Source organism: Mustela lutreola, chromosome 4 (genome assembly GCF_030435805.1).
Source record: "Mustela lutreola isolate mMusLut2 chromosome 4, mMusLut2.pri, whole genome shotgun sequence".
NCBI lineage: Eukaryota > Metazoa > Chordata > Mammalia > Carnivora > Mustelidae > Mustela > Mustela lutreola.
This window is the reverse complement of record NC_081293.1, coordinates 125,030,226-125,048,018: the sequence shown is the minus strand read 5'-3', so window position 1 is coordinate 125,048,018 and position 17,793 is coordinate 125,030,226. Positions and strand designations below refer to the sequence as shown.

General features: G+C 32.1%; 1 pseudogene; it reads right to left on the bottom strand.

Annotated features, from left to right (window-relative positions):
* Positions 1-1,156: 1,156 nt before the first annotated feature.
* Positions 1,157-1,250, bottom strand: LOC131830853 (U2 spliceosomal RNA; annotated as a pseudogene).
* Positions 1,251-17,793: the final 16,543 nt, after the last annotated feature.

Genomic DNA, 17,793 nt, shown 5'->3' with positions numbered 1-17,793 from the left:
TTTCTGTGTTGAACCACTCTTGCATTCCTCAGATAAATCTCACTAGATCAAGATACACAATTCTTTTATACAATTGTAATTTTGGTTTGTTAGCATTTTGTTGAGAATTTTTGTAACTATGTTAACCAGTATATATATATATATATATATATATATATATATATATATATGGTATTGATTCCATTATATATATATATTCCATTATATATATATATAGAGAGAGAGAGAGTATTGTATATATATATATAGAGTATTGTATATATGGTATTGTATTGACTCACATGGTTATGGTTACCAGGAAGTCCCATAGCCTGCCATCAAGCTGGGGAACAAGGGGAAGGCAGTGGTATAACTCAGTCTGAATCTGAAGGCCTAAGAATTGGGTGATGATGCACAGCCAAACATATAAACAGCAGTGTGAACCGTCTGAGTTTGAATACCCAGGAATTAGGAGTGCCAATGTCTGAAGACAGGACAAGATGGAAAGCTCATCTGAAGAATGAATGAATTCATCCTTCCCTTCACCCTTTTTTTTCTATCAGGACTTCAAAAGATTGGAAAATACCCACCCACATTATTGAAGGTGATATTCTTTACTTAGTTCATTGATTCAGATGCTAATTTCTTCCAGAGACACAGTGCCAGACACATCCAGAAAGAGTGTTTACCTCTTATCTGTGTGTTGTTCAGCCCAATCAATGTAATACACAAAAAATTAACCATCACACGAATGATCTCAATTGACTCAGAAAAGTCATTTGAAAAATCCAATATGCATTCATAATAAAAACATTCAACAAAGTTGGAAAAGAAGGATAATTCTTCCTTGATAAAGTGCATTTATGGAAAGTGTATATCTACTATTTTTCCGTTAAAAACTGAAAGCTTCATTTAGATCAGGAAAAAGGTAAGAATGTGCCCTCTCACCACTTCAATTCACCATTGTCCTGGTAGTTCTAGTCAGGGCAATTCAGCAGGAAGAAGAAATAAAAGACATCAAAATCAGAAAGGAGAAAGTAAAGCCCAATGCAACTAACATAATTTGATATATATTAAATCCTAAGGATCTGCAAAAAGACCTATTAGAGCTAATAAGAAAATTCAGCAAAGTATAAGAAACATGAGCAACACACAAATATTAGTTGTACTTTTGTACACTAGCTATGGACAATTCAAAAAGGAAATTAATAAAATAATTCTATTGATAATAACATCTACACTTGATCTTAGCCAAAAGGCTGAGAAGTGATTATTTATAATAACATCTAAAACACTAAAATACCTAGGACTAAACTTAACCAGGTTATTGAATGATTCATACACTTAAAATAACAAAATATTACTGAAAAACATTAAAGTCAATCTAAGTAAACAAAAGACATGGATCAGAAGACTTGGTATTCTTTTTTTTTTTAATTTATTTGACAGAGAGAGAGAGAGAGATCACAAGTAGACAGAGAGCCAGGCAGAGAGAGAGAGGGGGGAAGCAGGCTCCCCGCTGAGCAGAAAGCCCCATGCGGGGCTCAATCCCAGGACCCTGAGATCATGACCTGAGCCGAAGGCAGAGGCTTAACCCACTGAGCCACCCAGGTGCCCCAGAAGACTTGGTATTCTTAAAGTAGCAATAGTACCGAAAGATTTCTACAAATGCAATGATATGAATCTCTATTAAAATTTAAGTAATTTATTTTTTCAGAAATGGAAAGGCTAATTCTCAAATTTACATGGAATTATAGATAGCTCCTAAAATGACATATCTAGAAAAGAAAAAAAAAAGTGGGAGAACTCGGTCTTTCAGATTTCAAAGTTTACTACAAAGCTACAGTTACCAGAAGCATGTGTTATTGGCATAAAATAGATATAAAGACCAATTGAATAGAACTGGGAGTCCAGAAATAAATCCATACATTTATGGCCAATTCAACAAAACCATTCAAATGGTTAAAAATAATCTTCCAACAAATTGTGCAGGAACAATCAAATATCCAAAGAAGAATGAAGTTGGACCCCTGTGTCACAACATATACCACATTTAACTCAAAATGGATCATAGACCTAAATGTATCAGGTAAGACTGTAAAATTCTTAGAAGAAAAAATGAGAAAACCTTCATGACCTGAGGTTTGGCAAGAGATTCTTAGATATGACACCAACTGTTCAAGCTTAACACATACAAGCTCTTTTTTTTAGGGGAATGGTGAAACTATTCTCAAAGTTGATATAGATCATAACTACATAACACTGTGAATATATTAAATGCCACTAAACTTTACACATTGAGATGGTTACATTTATGTTAAATAAATTTTACCTCAATACAAAAAAAAAAAAAAGTAGTCAATCCAGTCTGGGTCATAGGAATAGAATAGGAAATGCTTTATTTAGAAGATACAGTCTTAAGCTGAACCCCCCAAAATGAGTTGTGTAGTAAAGCATAGGAGATGGGAAGAGAAAGTGTAAATGGGAGGATGATAGCCTAAAGGATTTCCAGTCAAGAGGTCATGAAAAAATATACAGCGGTCAGAATCAACATGCAGTGATAGAAAACGGCAAATCAATCTTAGGGCAAAATACACAATTGCGAAAAGACCCAGAAGACTTCTTCACATGCAAAAGAGCCTGGATCTACCTTTAATATTTAGAAGTCATTGAGTCATTGGTATAAGGAAAAAACATGGTCAAATTTGCCTGTCAATAAGATTACTAAGGAAACAGAGTGGCTAAGATATTAGAAGGAAGCAAGATTAGAGATAATGAGAATGATTTCATTAGTCTATGTAAGACACACAGTGATGAAGGCCTAAACTATACCAGGAACTATGGAGATTTTCTCCATGGTTGATCAGAAGAGTCATCTGATGAATGTAATGTTTTAGAAGGATTTAGGTGACAGGGGGATGAATTAGAAACTAAAGGCAAAGAGACCATTATGATGTTTTGAGATTGGGATATAAATTAGTGTGATGGAAACAAACAGAGAAGGACACACATAAGGGATATTTCAAGAGAAGAAATATCCCTGGTAACAGGGAATATGAGCAATGAGGCAAATGAAAAATCAATTACTCCTTCAAAATTGCTAGTTTTAAAAACAGAAAAATGATGATAAATTTAACATGGAGTGGAAGTGAAATTTTGATTGTGTAATCTAGGGAATGTACATTTCCCCATTATCTCTATTCCAATTTTAAAATCAAACACAATGCTGTGAAAAAAGGGATGTCTTTGGATTCTTATGAGTGAACTTGAGCAAGCTGCTTTCCTCTGGGCTGCTTTTTATCTACAGAATAGTTTCAAAATTAAAACTTCTGTCTTTCAGAGATGAGAGAATGAGGGCTCATGTTAGTAAGAGTGTTTAACATGTGTATAACAAGTACAATAATAAGTGCTAGCTGCAACAAATGGCATGATGATGATGATGATGATGATGGAGAAGAATTATGCCAAAAAGGCTAATATTTAAGATTTAGAAACAGGAATACTGCTGCCAAATATTTGTAGCAGGAAAAATTCTCATATATTTGCCCTTGAATCAATTCATTTTTTTTTATTCCAGGATATTTCCTCAGTTACCGTTATCTTTTGTCACTTTTAGAATTTTTTTCAGTTCCTAAGTATTACGCTCTTAAGGATCTTTGGGAGGAATAGTTACAGAATTTACATTAGGATTTATGGTCAAGTTGTCACATATTTTAATTTTATTATTTTATTCTAAGTCCCCTGTGTTGGATACGACAATGAAATTTGAGATGATATTCAACTACCCTTGTTCATATGTAGGCTGTTAATAGTATGCAAATGCAAGGGTCCTCATTTTATATTTAGAGGTTCTTTGGTAGTAAAAATAGAATTTTGCATGTTCATTGAAAGGACTGTAATGTAATAGGGAAGAAGACTCCGTATTATATGACAAATCATATTTTGAAATGACAGCAGTAGTATTTTCTTGCCTACAATAAATTCCAATTCATTAAAATTAAAACTAATAACAACCAGTAATCATTAGAGCAGTTTAATGTAAAGGGCAAGATATACATATTTTAAATAGCCTTGCATTTCAGACTCTTAACAAAGACTTGATTACTATAATAAAATTCATTTCTTCTCCCAGAGAAAAAGATAAAAACTAGAAAGGATAAGTAGTAAACCTCTAGTCAATTGCAAAGTACTACATTAAAATTTTTTTTTTAATTTGGTAAAGAGGGAGATCACAAGTAGGCAGACAGACAGGAAGAGAGAGAGAAGCAGGCTCCCTGTTGAGCAGAGATTCTGATGTGGGGCTTGATCCCAGGACCCTGAGATCATGACCTGAGCCAAAGGCAGAGGCTCAACCCACTGAGCCACCCAGGTACTCCCAAAGTACCACATTAAAATTAAATATTTAGCTCTGGTATATTAAGTTCTCTGGATACTCAAGATGACCTTTAAGACAAATCCAAAAACTACCTGAAGATTTTACTTTAAATTCAAAACAGAGTATTGCTAATGTGTTATTGTTTCCAATATTCACTGGTCATATAAACTTGATGGAAAATACATTATAGAATAAAAAGCTTCATCTTAATCTTTCCTATTTTGTATAAAAAAATAAAACATAATCTTTCAAGTTTAAAGTTGTATGTTTAAAGATAACATTTAGTATTTCAGTGAAGATGAAATTGTAAACGTACCCCCTGCCTGAACACTTCTTTGGTAATAGAGAAGAATGACTGCCATGAAGGTCACAGCCTTCAGAGGAAAATCTGATTCCAATATTGAAGGCAATTTATTTTCCCCAATCAAGTCAGAAAAAATTTAAATGTGTTGAGAATATATTACTAAAAAACTAGTTTAAATCAAGACTTACAATCCAATAAAAAACATTGGATTTTTTGCATTTTATTGTTTAAATTTCTTATTTATAATCTATAGTGAGAAGGCAAAGTTGATATTAATGTATTTCAGACCAATTCTGTTTGCTGGCATGTTTTATTCTATCCTCCCCAAGTTGATAGATGACATTACTGTCAATTTAAAATCAAATTAAGTAGATATACAATGGCCACCTCATTATTTCTACATATAATCTTTCTTTGCTTTGTATAAATCAAATACTGTTAGGTCTAATTGAAATTGTATTTGTACATAACTGATGCAAGATTATAATATTAATACACTGTTTTAATTTTCTTGAAACCATTAATAATCAACACTAATCTTGAACATGCATTTCAATTTTTCTGTAAAGAGGTATGTGTGTATATATATATATCTGCTCAATATTTAGAAATATGAAAGATTACAGATGACCCTGGGAAGTGTCGGCTGCATTTTAAGATTTAAAAATAACTATGATTTACATATTAAGGGCGTTAGTGGAAAAGGTGGACTTTTCAAGGTCAGATAAGTAATTTTAACAGAGAAGAAAGTGGTAACAAATAACCAAGTGGAAATGGTAGGGACAAAATACAGAAACAAGAAGGAAGTCAATGAATTCATAACAGTTTAATATATATAATTAAAATCCCAGAATAAAAAAAAAGGACAAAATGTTTATAAAAATAGATACCTTTTTCAAAATTAATAACACGAAAGTCACAGAATCAGAAGCTCAGATAACATCAAACACTATTGAAATACAAATTAAGGGGCGCCTGGGTGGCTCAGTGGTTAAAGCCTCTGCCTTCGGCTCAGGTCATGATCCCAGGGTCCTGGGATCGAGCCTCGCATTGGGCTCTCTGCTCCGCAGGGAGCCTGCTTCCTCCTCTCTCTCTGCCTGCCTCTCTGCCTACTTGTGGTCTGTCAAATAAATAAAAATCTTAAAAAAAAAAATACAAATTAAACAAAACAACTAGGTATATCTAGGGATATTATATATAAACTGCTCACAATTCAAATAAAAGGGAAAATCTTTAAGACTCATAGAAACAATCATACACATGAATAAAGAGAAAGATTGCAGTAGATTTTTCATTTACCAATGATACATGAAGGAATGTGTTGCCAGCAGACTTGGATTACAGGAAATACTAGTGAAGATTCTTTAGGCAGTGAAAATTGTTTAAGAGACAGAAATCTGGATCTGAACACAGAAATAAACAGTGTGGGAAGTGGAACAATTGGAGGTAACTACAAATTTTGTGGGATTTTTCTTAATTTTCATTGCATGTAAAGACAATTCACTCTCTAGAGTAAAATACTCATGCTTTAGTATATATTTATAGCACAAGTATAATTAAAATGTGTATCAAGGATAGTACAAATGTTGTAAGGAAAGAATTAAAAGTATATTGTAAATTGCTTCAGTTATAATGAAGTGATGGTATAAGGTTATATGATGGTAGATTCTCATTAATAAAGAAGTAAAATATGTTAAAGAAACCACTAAAAATTTTTAAAAAGAATAATAAGATTATGGGAATTAAAATAAAATGCTAAAAGTTAAAAGTAGTTCATGAAAATGAGGGCAGAGAAAGAGAGGAAAACTCCAACAATGAACTGATGGAACAAATAGAAAACAACTAGCAAGATGGCAGACTTTAATCCAACTACATCTGCATTAAAATATTTGTAATAGATTAGGAAAACCTGTTAAAACACAGAAATCATCAGATTAATAAAGAAGTTAAGTCTAACCACAAACATCTATAAACTACACATATAACACATGCTTCAAATATAAAGGTTTAGTATTAAAAGATGGAAAATTGGGGCACCTGGGTGGCTCAGTGGTTTAAGCCTCTGCCTTCGGCTCAGGTCATGATCTCAGGGTCCTGGGATAGAGTCCCGCATCGGGCTCTCTGCTCAGCAGGGAGCCTGCTTCCCTCTCTCTCTCTGCCTGCCTCTCTGCCTACTTGTGATCTCTCTCTATAGAAAAAAAAAAAAAAAAAAAGAAAAAAAAAGATGGAAAATTACCTACTAAGCAAAAATAAGAGAAAGTGGAAATAGTTACATCAATATCAGATTAAATGGATTTAAGCACAGAAATATTCCCAAAGATGAAGAGTAGATGATGATAAAGATATCAATTATCTGAAAACAAGAGAGCTTCAGATAACTTGCAGTGATAAAGAAGATCTGAAAATTAATATCAACCAACATGATCTAATTGGCACTTAAAGAGTCTACTAAGAACACATTAAATATTCCTTCAAGTGTACATGAAGCATTCCCTAAGATAAACATATTCTGCTCCATAAAATAAAACTTGACAAATTTAAGAGTTGGAATTAGTGAATGTATGTCCTGGGTTAATAATGGAATTAAACGCAAAGCTAACAAAAAAGAAATTACTCACAATATTTGGAAATTAAACAAAACAAATCATGAGTGAATCAACAAAATTATAAAATGTTTTCATATAATAAAAAATAAATACACATATTAAAATTTTGTGAATATAACTAAAGCAGTATTTAGAGGAGTATCTATGCCATTAAATAATTGTGTATGTGAAGAATAAAGATCTCAAATCTTTGATATTGTTTAAGCCTCCCACTTTAGAAATTTAAAAAAACACACATTAATAAACTAATCCAAAACAAGTATAAGAAGAAAAGAATAAGAACAGAAATCAAGAAAATTGACAACTGAAAAATAATGATGAAAATAAATGAAACAAAATCTGTGTGTTTGATAATATCAAAAACATTAACAAAACTTGACTATAAAAGGGAGACTGGGTGGCTCAGTCATTAGGCATCTGCCTTCCACTTGGGTCATGATCCTAGTGTCCTGGGATTGAGCCCCACATTGGGCTCCTGCTTGGCGGGAAGCCTGCTTTTCCTCTCCCACTCTCCCTGCTTGTGTCCCTGCCCTGCTCTTGCTATTTCTCTCCCTGTCAAATAAATGAATAAAAGCTTTTAAAAAACTGAGTATAAAAAAAGAAGGCACACATTGCAATTATTGGAAAAAACAGGGAGAACATTAACACAGACCCCATGTACAGTACAAATCCCATGACAAAAAACTTAGATGAAATGGACAACTTGCTTGATAAAACAAACTGCCCTGGCTCAGTCAAGAGGAAATGAAAAGGCTAACTTGTCCTATATCTTATAAAGAAATTTAATGTGTAGTTAAAGCCTTTCCAACAGAGAAAAATGCAGACCCATATAACTGCTGCCAAACATTTAAGGAAAAATACTAACAATTCAACACAACCTGTCCAAAATATTAAAGATAACAGAACACTCCTTATCTTATTGTATGAAGCTTGTATTATTACTCTGATGCCAAAAATAGACAAAAACTTGACAGAAAAATAATTCTTCAGACTAAAGTTCTTCAATAATATGTTAGCTAATTTCATTCACCAACATATAAATATAATAAAACATTACAACCAAGTTGGTTTAACCTAATTGTTAAGTATAGTCCTAGTCTATGCTTTATCTACCCCTGTTACACTGAAATACCTCCATCAACCACCAACTAAGACATTATGAACATTTCCCTGTGACCAACTGACAAGGACAACAAATTTTAGGGTTGGAGTTCAACATGATATGTTAATGCAAACCAAAAATTCACTACTACAATGCTAAGTCCATTCAAGGAGGGTTTTAGTAGTCAATGGTGAGAGAAGAACTCTTAGTCAAAAAAGTTTTGAGCAGTACTCTTGCATGTCTACTTTCTGTGGAGGGAATATTGGTTTGAAGTAAAGATATATACATATATTATCTTGATCAAATATATATAAAGTATAATATATATACACATCTTATTTATATAAGTATATATAAAATATTTTATATATATATGTCTTGATCAAGTATATGTATATTTGATCAAGAGCCTGGGAGGATAGAATTAGGGAAAATAGCAACTAAGAGGTCTGGGAAAGAAATGTACAAATGCACTCATGGGAGTGTGCACTATGTGTGAAACTCTTTGTCTCACATCAAAACCCACAAAAGAGTGTAGAGGAGGCACTAAGAAACTGGGTGGATAGGATGACTTGAGCAATGGAAGCCAGAGAAATCCTGCTTACAGCTACCATAATGGAATAAATATCAGAGCAGCCATGGTGCTACAATTAACACCACCAAGGTTGAAACCAAAAATATCTGATCTTCCAACAATGGAGACCAAAGTGAGGCCCTTCATGTAATACCATCCTAGATGAAGACCATATAAGCCACTTGATGTCAAGTTGAATACGCTGCACCTCTTTCACCCAGGGGAGGAGAACCACTCTCTTTTCTGGAATTGATATCAGTTACAAACATTTATTTGTCTCCCCTTTTCACAGTGCTCAATTAGCATCATTATCCAATAGTTTTCAAATGCCTGATTTATAAGCATGGAATTTGGCATCTAACACTTTATATAAGGGAGGTGTGACATTGAGAGCTTCTAGTCCTTCATTGTCTTAGAACAGCTTGATGAAAAATTAGAATAAGTTATTAATAGGTCAGATAAGAACCCAGCTACAGAACTAACAGTGTAATTTGAGGGCTCTGACCTTCAAGTTGTTTAAACAATGGCTAATTTCAATTGTTATGTCCCGTAAATAGCTTCAGATGGGTCTAGAAATTGGAGGTAGAAAGAGGACCATTCCGGTGACTCACAGATTTTGTTTCCTATCCCCACTAACTTCGGTATATTCTGGCTTGGAGAACTAGTTTCCTGTGTTGTGGCATCTTAACCAGAGGACAAATAAAGGATTATGATAAATTTAAAACTATGGCTTTGAATTATTCAATTTAATGAAATATTAATTGAAGGAAATTTATAGTATTTGAGGTAATCAAATCAATTATCACAAAGATTTAGATCTGATGCTATATGAGGAAGGCTAGAACTTGGAAGATTCACTGAGCCATCTTTTGTTGTTTCCATATCTGGTGGTAAAAGAGTAAATTTTCAACTGCCACCTGATAAAGAGTAGGAAAACCAAGGGCTAACACTCTTTGGAAAGGAAACTTTGGGCTACTTATGAGATAAGCTGAAGTGTTGGCTGACAGTGAGGGAAACACAGCTGTAGAATAAAAGACTATAGTTTGTCACAATCTTCTGGATATTAAGTTTTTTTTTTTTTTTTTTTTTTTAAGAAATTGGCACAAACATCACTTTGAAGAATCAGGGCCAGAGTAGGTTTAATATGGAATATGAGAAGTTCTGAACATGGCAAAGGAAGCAAAGTATCAGATGTGTGTGTGTGTGTGCCTCATAATGTGACTTTTAACCTATCTCTCATTACTGCTACAGCTATGATGAGCAGTCAGTGCAGATCACGGGCCTAACTTAAGTCTGTGCTGCTGGTCTCTCCCAGTTTCTAACCCTAAGACTTTGCTATGTCCCTGAGACTCATCTCAGTCCTTGCAGAAAAGCAAATTAAATTAAATTGGATTTAAATTAATTTAAAATATTGGTAAATACTGAGCCCAAAACCAATCTCCCCTTATGAAGAAACACTAGAGACATTTCTAAGAAATCAAGGTCAAGGCAAGAACAGAACTTCTGCAATCAACAAAGAAATAATCAAAACTCAAAAAAAAAATCTGATTAAAAATGAGCAGAAAACTCAAATAGATATTTTTCTAAGGAAAACATACTGGTAGCCAGCAGACACATGAAAAATGCTCAACATCATTAATCATCAGGGAAATGCAAATCAAAATCGACAAAGAGATTTTACCTCATGCCAGTGAGAATGGGGTGTGTGTGTGTGTGTGTATAAACAAGAAATGACAAGTGCTGGTGAGGATGTGAAGAAAGTGAACCTTTTTTTCAGTTAGTGAGATGTTAGTGATACAACCATTACTGAAAACAGTAAGGAGTTCTCTCGAAAAATTAAAATGAGAAATACCATACAAAACAATATCCAGTTATTCCACTCTTGGAATATTTACCTGAAAAAAACAAAACAAAAAAAACTAATTTGAATGCAGCCATGGACCCAGCTAGTGGTGAGGGATCAAACCAGGCCCTGACTCGTGCCTCCCGAGTTATCAGTTGAGTTGTGCTTGAGAAAGAGCCTGAGCTATGGACCCTAAGACTCGCTGACGTGACCGCCTACATGTATTAGAGGCAAAACTGGGTTGCGCATTTAACGGTCACAAGATAATCCTGTACTTGCACGGATTATAAATTGCACCCTTGTAAACTCGTGAATTGCTAGTTAAAGATTAGCTAAGTAGACAAAAGTTACCGGCGTCACAAGATCCGCTACCAGCGCTTGGGAACTGGGGCTCCCTAAAAGCTTGAGGGGTTTCATGTGAATGTTACGTGGGTATGAGCAATCAATCAAAAATAGATACTTCCTTATAATTATTTCTGTTAACTATATAATGCCTCACAGCCTTGAATAAAATTGGCACTGTTGGACAACCTCCTCATCTCTTTGTCTCTTAATTTCTTTTCACCATCCTCTTACCCTCGTGTTCCTGGTCCATTTGTCGAGCCGGCTGCGATATTTGAAAAAAATAAATGGACTACTATGTTTATTGCCGCATTATTTACAACAGTCAAGATATAGAATAATCTAAGTGTATGTTATAGATGAATGGACAAAACAGTATATTTTCACTCATATGTGAAATTTAAGAAACACTTGATCTTAGCCAAAAGGCCGAGAAGCGATGTGAAATTTAAGAAACAAAAGTGAATAAGAGACAAACCAAAAAACAGACTCCTAACTATAGGGGAAAAAAACCTGATGGTCACCAGAGTTGAGGTGGGTGGGGGGTAGGGGAAATAGAGGATAGGGATTAAGAGTATACTTATAATGATAAGCACCGAGTAATGTATAGAATTGTTGAATCACTGTAATGTATCTCTGAAACTAATATAATAAATACTCTAGGTAGACTATACTGGACTCAAAATATATATAAGAATTTTAGTTTTGATACAAGAAGAAGATATGGTATATTCACAATGGAATGTTATTCAGCCATAAAAAAAAAAAAAAAATCAAAGCTTGCTGTTCATAAAAACATGGATGGACCTAGACAGTATTATGCTAAGTAAAATAAGTCAGTGAGAGACAAGTACCATCTGATTTCATTTATATGTGGAATCTAAAAAACAAAACAAATGAACAAACAAACAAAATAGAAATAGACTCATAAATACAGAAAACAAAATGATGGTTTCTAGAGAAGGGGTGAGAGAATGCACTAAATAGGTAAAAGGGATTAAGAGGTGCAAAATTCTAGTTATAAATAAGTCACAAGAATGAAAGCATAGGGAGTATAGTCAATAACACTGTAATAATTTGTATAGTGACAGACAATAACTATATAATTATCAAATCACTATGTTGTATACCTGAAACTGATGTATTATACATCAACTATACTTCACTTAAAAAATTAAAAATTAATAAAAATTAAAAGAATATTTTAAAAACTATAAAACAAAAATTCTAAACACTACAGAGTTTTAAAATCTCCCAAAGTCTCCATGTGTCTTTTATTTTATTATTTTTTAAAATTTTGTTAAGTGTTTTTACCACTCTCTTTTGGAGAAATGTCTGTTCATTTCCTTAGCCCATGTTTTGATGAGGTTATGTTATTTTTTGTTTTTTGTTTTTTTTTGTTATTGTTTTTGTTGTTATTGAGTTGTTGTTTCCATGTATAATAATAACCTCTTCCCTCCCTCCCTCTTTCCTTCCTTTCTTTTTCTTTCTTTCTTTTTCTTTTTTTGCATGTGGATTCACAGTTTTCCCAGCATGCTTTGTTAAGGAAACAATCCTTTCCCCATTGTATATTCTTGACACCCTTATTAAAGATCACTGGACTCTGTGTATGTGGGTTTGTATATGAGCTATTCTATTCCTTTTATCTACATATCTGTCTCTTTGCCAGTGCCATGTTGTTTTTATTTCTGCAACTCTAATATATTTTGAAATCAGGAAGTTTAATACCACTAGCTTTGTTCTTTTCCAAGATCTCTTAGACTATTCTGCAGCCTGAGTCTTCTGTGATTCCACATAAACTTTAGGATTTTCTTCTATTTCTGTAAAAAACACCTTTGGGATTTTGATGGAGATTGTATTGAATTTACAGATCGGTTTGGACAGTATAGATATTTTAACAATATTAAGAGTTCCAATATATAAACAAAAACAAAAGAAAAACAAAAGGACTTGAGGAAACTTTGGGAGGTATCAAATATGCCTCTTTCTTGATTGTAGAAATAGTATCACAGGTGTTTGCATATGTCCAGACTTATCAAATTACATACATTAAATACATACATTTCTTTATATATCAAAAAAATAAATACCACAGAGAGTCAAAAGATTAGAGTTGAAAAATAGAAAGATAAAAATTGTTTTTTATAGGAAGGCAACATTTTTTCTAAATGTGAACTTTAAACAAGTTAATATATAAATTGAGCATGAAATCAATAAATACCTCAATAGTCCACAATAAGTATACAATGCTTAAAACAGAACACTACTGAAATGTCTAAATGATTTATTGCTGAAGATGCTTGGTTTTGGCAATATCTACCCAAAGCAGAATCATAATCTCTGCTGTTTTTAATTTGCTCTGTCCTTCAAATTAAACATGTCTTTGTTATTACTCATTTATTAGTCTACTACTGACAAGAGTTCCAGAGAGAAATGAGAAATTCTTACAATTTTTTATATTTATTATTTAAAGTATTTATTTGTTTGATACATGGTAACAATTACTAGTCAATACCAATACAAATTCTGCCAAGGAAATTAAACCTTTTACATAAACTGAAATATACTCACTGGTTAACAAACTCCCAGAAACAAAGTTTTTAGTAAATATAACTTTAAATAACATTTTATTTCAATTTTTTGTTTTTCCTCAGAGACCAAATTTTGGAACTTCCTTGCTTGTCTTTCCCTTTACCCATCCTCCCTCTGATCATTATTCTCTCTTTAATTTTATGCAATCTTTTGGATATTTTCCTGCATTATTATCAATTTATTCTCCCTTGAATACCCTCTATTTTAGTCTTATTTTCTAAAATAATTTGTCTTTCTCTTTAATTTCTTTCTTCTACTTGATAAACATTGTTACATTTGTTCTTACTCTTAACTACTTCTTTTTATTATTATTATTAACTACTACTATTAGTTTTTGAGTTTCTTAATGTCTCCCCATATCCTCAAAAGCTTTCTGAGGTATTTAATTCAACTTGTAATATCATAATATAGTTCTCTTCTTCTTTTTGGTTGTTTATATATATAAACTTTATTTTTGTATATTCCTTTGAAATTCCATCTTTGTACCTATTCAACTCTCTATTCAACTCTTACTGTCACATTTAAAATATCAAATTTGATTTTCATTTGTTGCTAATTTATGTTCATATTTATCTAAATCATAGTTTCAGTTTCATACACCTGTCTTTAGAGTGCTACAATTACCTATGCTAATAAGAATTTCTTGTTGCACCAATATTATTAATGGCTAATAATTAACAGTGTTCTTGTACATGATATAATTGATATTGTCAGTTTGCTTTGATATAACAAGATTATATCATAAATATGATCATGAATTTTTACTTTTATTTTAAAATTTATTTTATTTTTCTTATAATCATGAAACTTAATAGTTTTTAAAACAACAGTAAGTAAAATGTTTTTGTTGGCATAGTTATTCATAGAGAAGTCAGCTTTAATTTTACTCTAGATTTAATAGTACCTAAAAATAATTAGTGTGAAAGGAAATAATAGTCAATTAACATATGGTTTCACTTACTTGTGGTGCCTAAGGAATAACATGGAGGACATTAGAAGAAGGAAAGGAAAAGTGAATTGGGGGAAATGGGAGGGGGAGAGGAACCATGAGAGACTGTGGACTCTGAGAAACACTGAGGGTTTTGGAAAGGAGGTGCTGGGGGGATGGGTGAGACTGGTGGTGGATATTAAGGAGGGCACGTATTGCATGGAGCACTGGGTGTGGTGCATAAACAATGAATCATGGAACACTGAAAAAATTGTATTAAAAATATTTTTAAATATATACTTAAATTCTCAAAAAACCTGAGATAGTCTAGCAAGAGATAAAACTCTAATTGAACTTAAACATAACTATCATCTGCTTTTTTCATGAATTATTAGGAAATATTTAACACAAAAATGTTTTAAATGTTCAGTTTCTATATTTATTTTTAAAAACTCTCTCTACATTCTAATATATTATGCATGAAAAGAAGCATATTATTTTGGCAGCTGACTTACCTTTAAGAACCTAAGCTACATTTTTACATTTAAAATCATTCTTTTTTCCAGCAAGGGACATATATATTTTTCTTTAATTTTTATCTTGAAAATAGCATATCTTTGCTGATAGAAAGTAATAAATGTCTATAGCTATCTACAATCTAATTACTCAGAATGTATAAAATTCTATATATTTCTTTGAATCTTTGAAATGAATACTTAGAAAAAGTTAAAAAAAAAAGCACATGTTCAAAATATTTTAATTTTCCTAGCTGTTCCAAGAAGATGTAAATAGTTTGTTTCTTTTTAATTTATCAGGCATGAAATTGTAAGGAGATATCTATTTGCAACTCAGTTCTTTTTAAATGAAAGTAATAGTAGTATTTTGTTATTCAGTGACATTTTAAAAATCTATAATGACATCTATTTTTACAAAACAAAGAAGGAAAGGCCATCAGTCAGTAGGTGAATGGACTATGCTTATGTAACAACTGGGTGGGAATTAAAATCCTTATTACACAAAGCTATTTTCAATACAATTAATATTTGCCCCTTTCTATCTTGGAGGTCTAGGACTTTTACTCTGAAGCAACCTGCTGAGTTTCTTGACAGATTTGTATATTATTGTCTGATTATATATTGTTAGTTAGGGGAATAAAAATCTATTAGAAAAATAAAAACAATACTTCTCTAATACATTTGATGCATATTAAACAACTTTGTTATTATTCATAAAATTTGTTTTTCCTACATACAGAGGCATTTGATCACAGGCAATCTTTAAGGACATCACAGCCTCATTAATGCAAATAGCAGCAAAAAATGTACCACATTTCTAAATTAGAAAGATGTCTTAATTAAATGTTTTGTCTATTTTTATTTCATTTATGAATTTTGATATTTAAAGTCAAATTAATATTTCATCTCCTCCTCAAATGCTTTCTTGTTACTCAACAAAGTTACCTGTGTTTCTGCATGTATCATATATATAGATATAGATATAGGTATATCTTTCTTTTTTTTTTAAAGATTTTCTTTATTCCTTTTAGAGAGAGAGAGAGACAGAGAGAGAGACAGAGAGCAGAAGCAGGGGGAAAGGCAGAGAAAGAGGGAGAAGCAGACTCCCCACTGGTAGGAGTCTGATGTGGGGTTCAATCCCTGGACCTGGAGATCAGACCTGAGCTGAGGGCAGATGCTTAACCATCTGAGATACCTAGGTGACCCTTTTCCTTTTTTTTTTTTTAAGATTTTTATCCATATATATCCTTTGTTTGAAGAATTTCAAAAAGCAGTAAGTATGTATATATGTCTATCTAAATATCTTTATCTTGTTGTTATAAAGAAACACTATGGGGCAAGGTATAATGTACATCTGAAATGTTAACTTTTTCTATTGGCTTTAAAAACAATGAAGTACCTCTTCTGCACATATAGCACTTTCATAAGATGATATTAAAAATGGAAAAGCCCTAAAAGCAGTATATTGTCTTTAAGACAGTTGTCTTAACCGGAAAATTCTCAGTGAAAAATGAAAATTTAATATTTTTATTTTCCCTAATACTTACATAAGGGTACAGAAATCTCAGCTAGGAATTCATAATCTAAGAATTTCCTTCAAAAGTTTTGGCTGACCAAGTTTATACTGCATACTATAAAAGCAACTGGGGTAAAATTTTAATTTAAAGTGTTCTTTGATATTAATGGCAAGAGTTATCTATCTGAAGCAAATTCAAATCCTCACTGGAGGAAGATAAGTTAAATAGACCATAAAATATTACAATAGATTAAAAAAAAAAAAGCACAATAAAGCAAAATCAAAGAAAAATAATTTAGCAGGAATGAATCCCAGAAGAAACAAAGCAAGAAGAAAATTCGACCAACATTACTTTCCAATGTTGAACTCTTCAAAGGGAGGATAAAAAATAAACATTTAAAGAAATAAACATAAAAAAGAAAACATTAATAAATAGCAAAACACTATGAAAATTAACTAAAGCATATGTGAAAAAGAAACAAATATACTATTAAGAAAATGACATATTAAAATTAAAGTAAAAATTACATGTTCAGTAGAATGGGTATATAGGTCTAGAATTGGCAGATCATTTTAGCACTTTTACAGTTCCCATCTGGTTTCATGGAAGTCACTTCCTGATTTAAACCCAGACATAACTTCCATGAATATAAATTTCATTAATAATAGATTTCATATTTTTCTCCAATGTAGCTATTATGCTTAACACTTCAATCATTATTTATTTTAAAATGTACTGCTTATAAAGTTAATATATTTAAAATACTCTCTTGTTTCCAGCTTTATGCCAAGTATACTTTGGCAGCTCTATGAGGGGGTAAAAGCTAAAAAAAATTGGAGAAAACATGTAATCCAAAATGTTAAATTCATCAATGAACTAAGATATAAGAAATATTTTGAGACCTAAAATTAAACAAATTTGAATAACAGAATGTTATTTGAAGTGTTTTCAACTTCTTGGTATTTGCGAAAACTGGAAAATGTAATATTAATTGCCATTCACTTGTAGACCATGAGTACTAGGAGACAAAACTCAGATTTAGTAGAAGGTTGGTAATAAAATTGGAGACACCCAGCATACATATGGATATCTTTCTTATTTTAGAAATATTCTCCC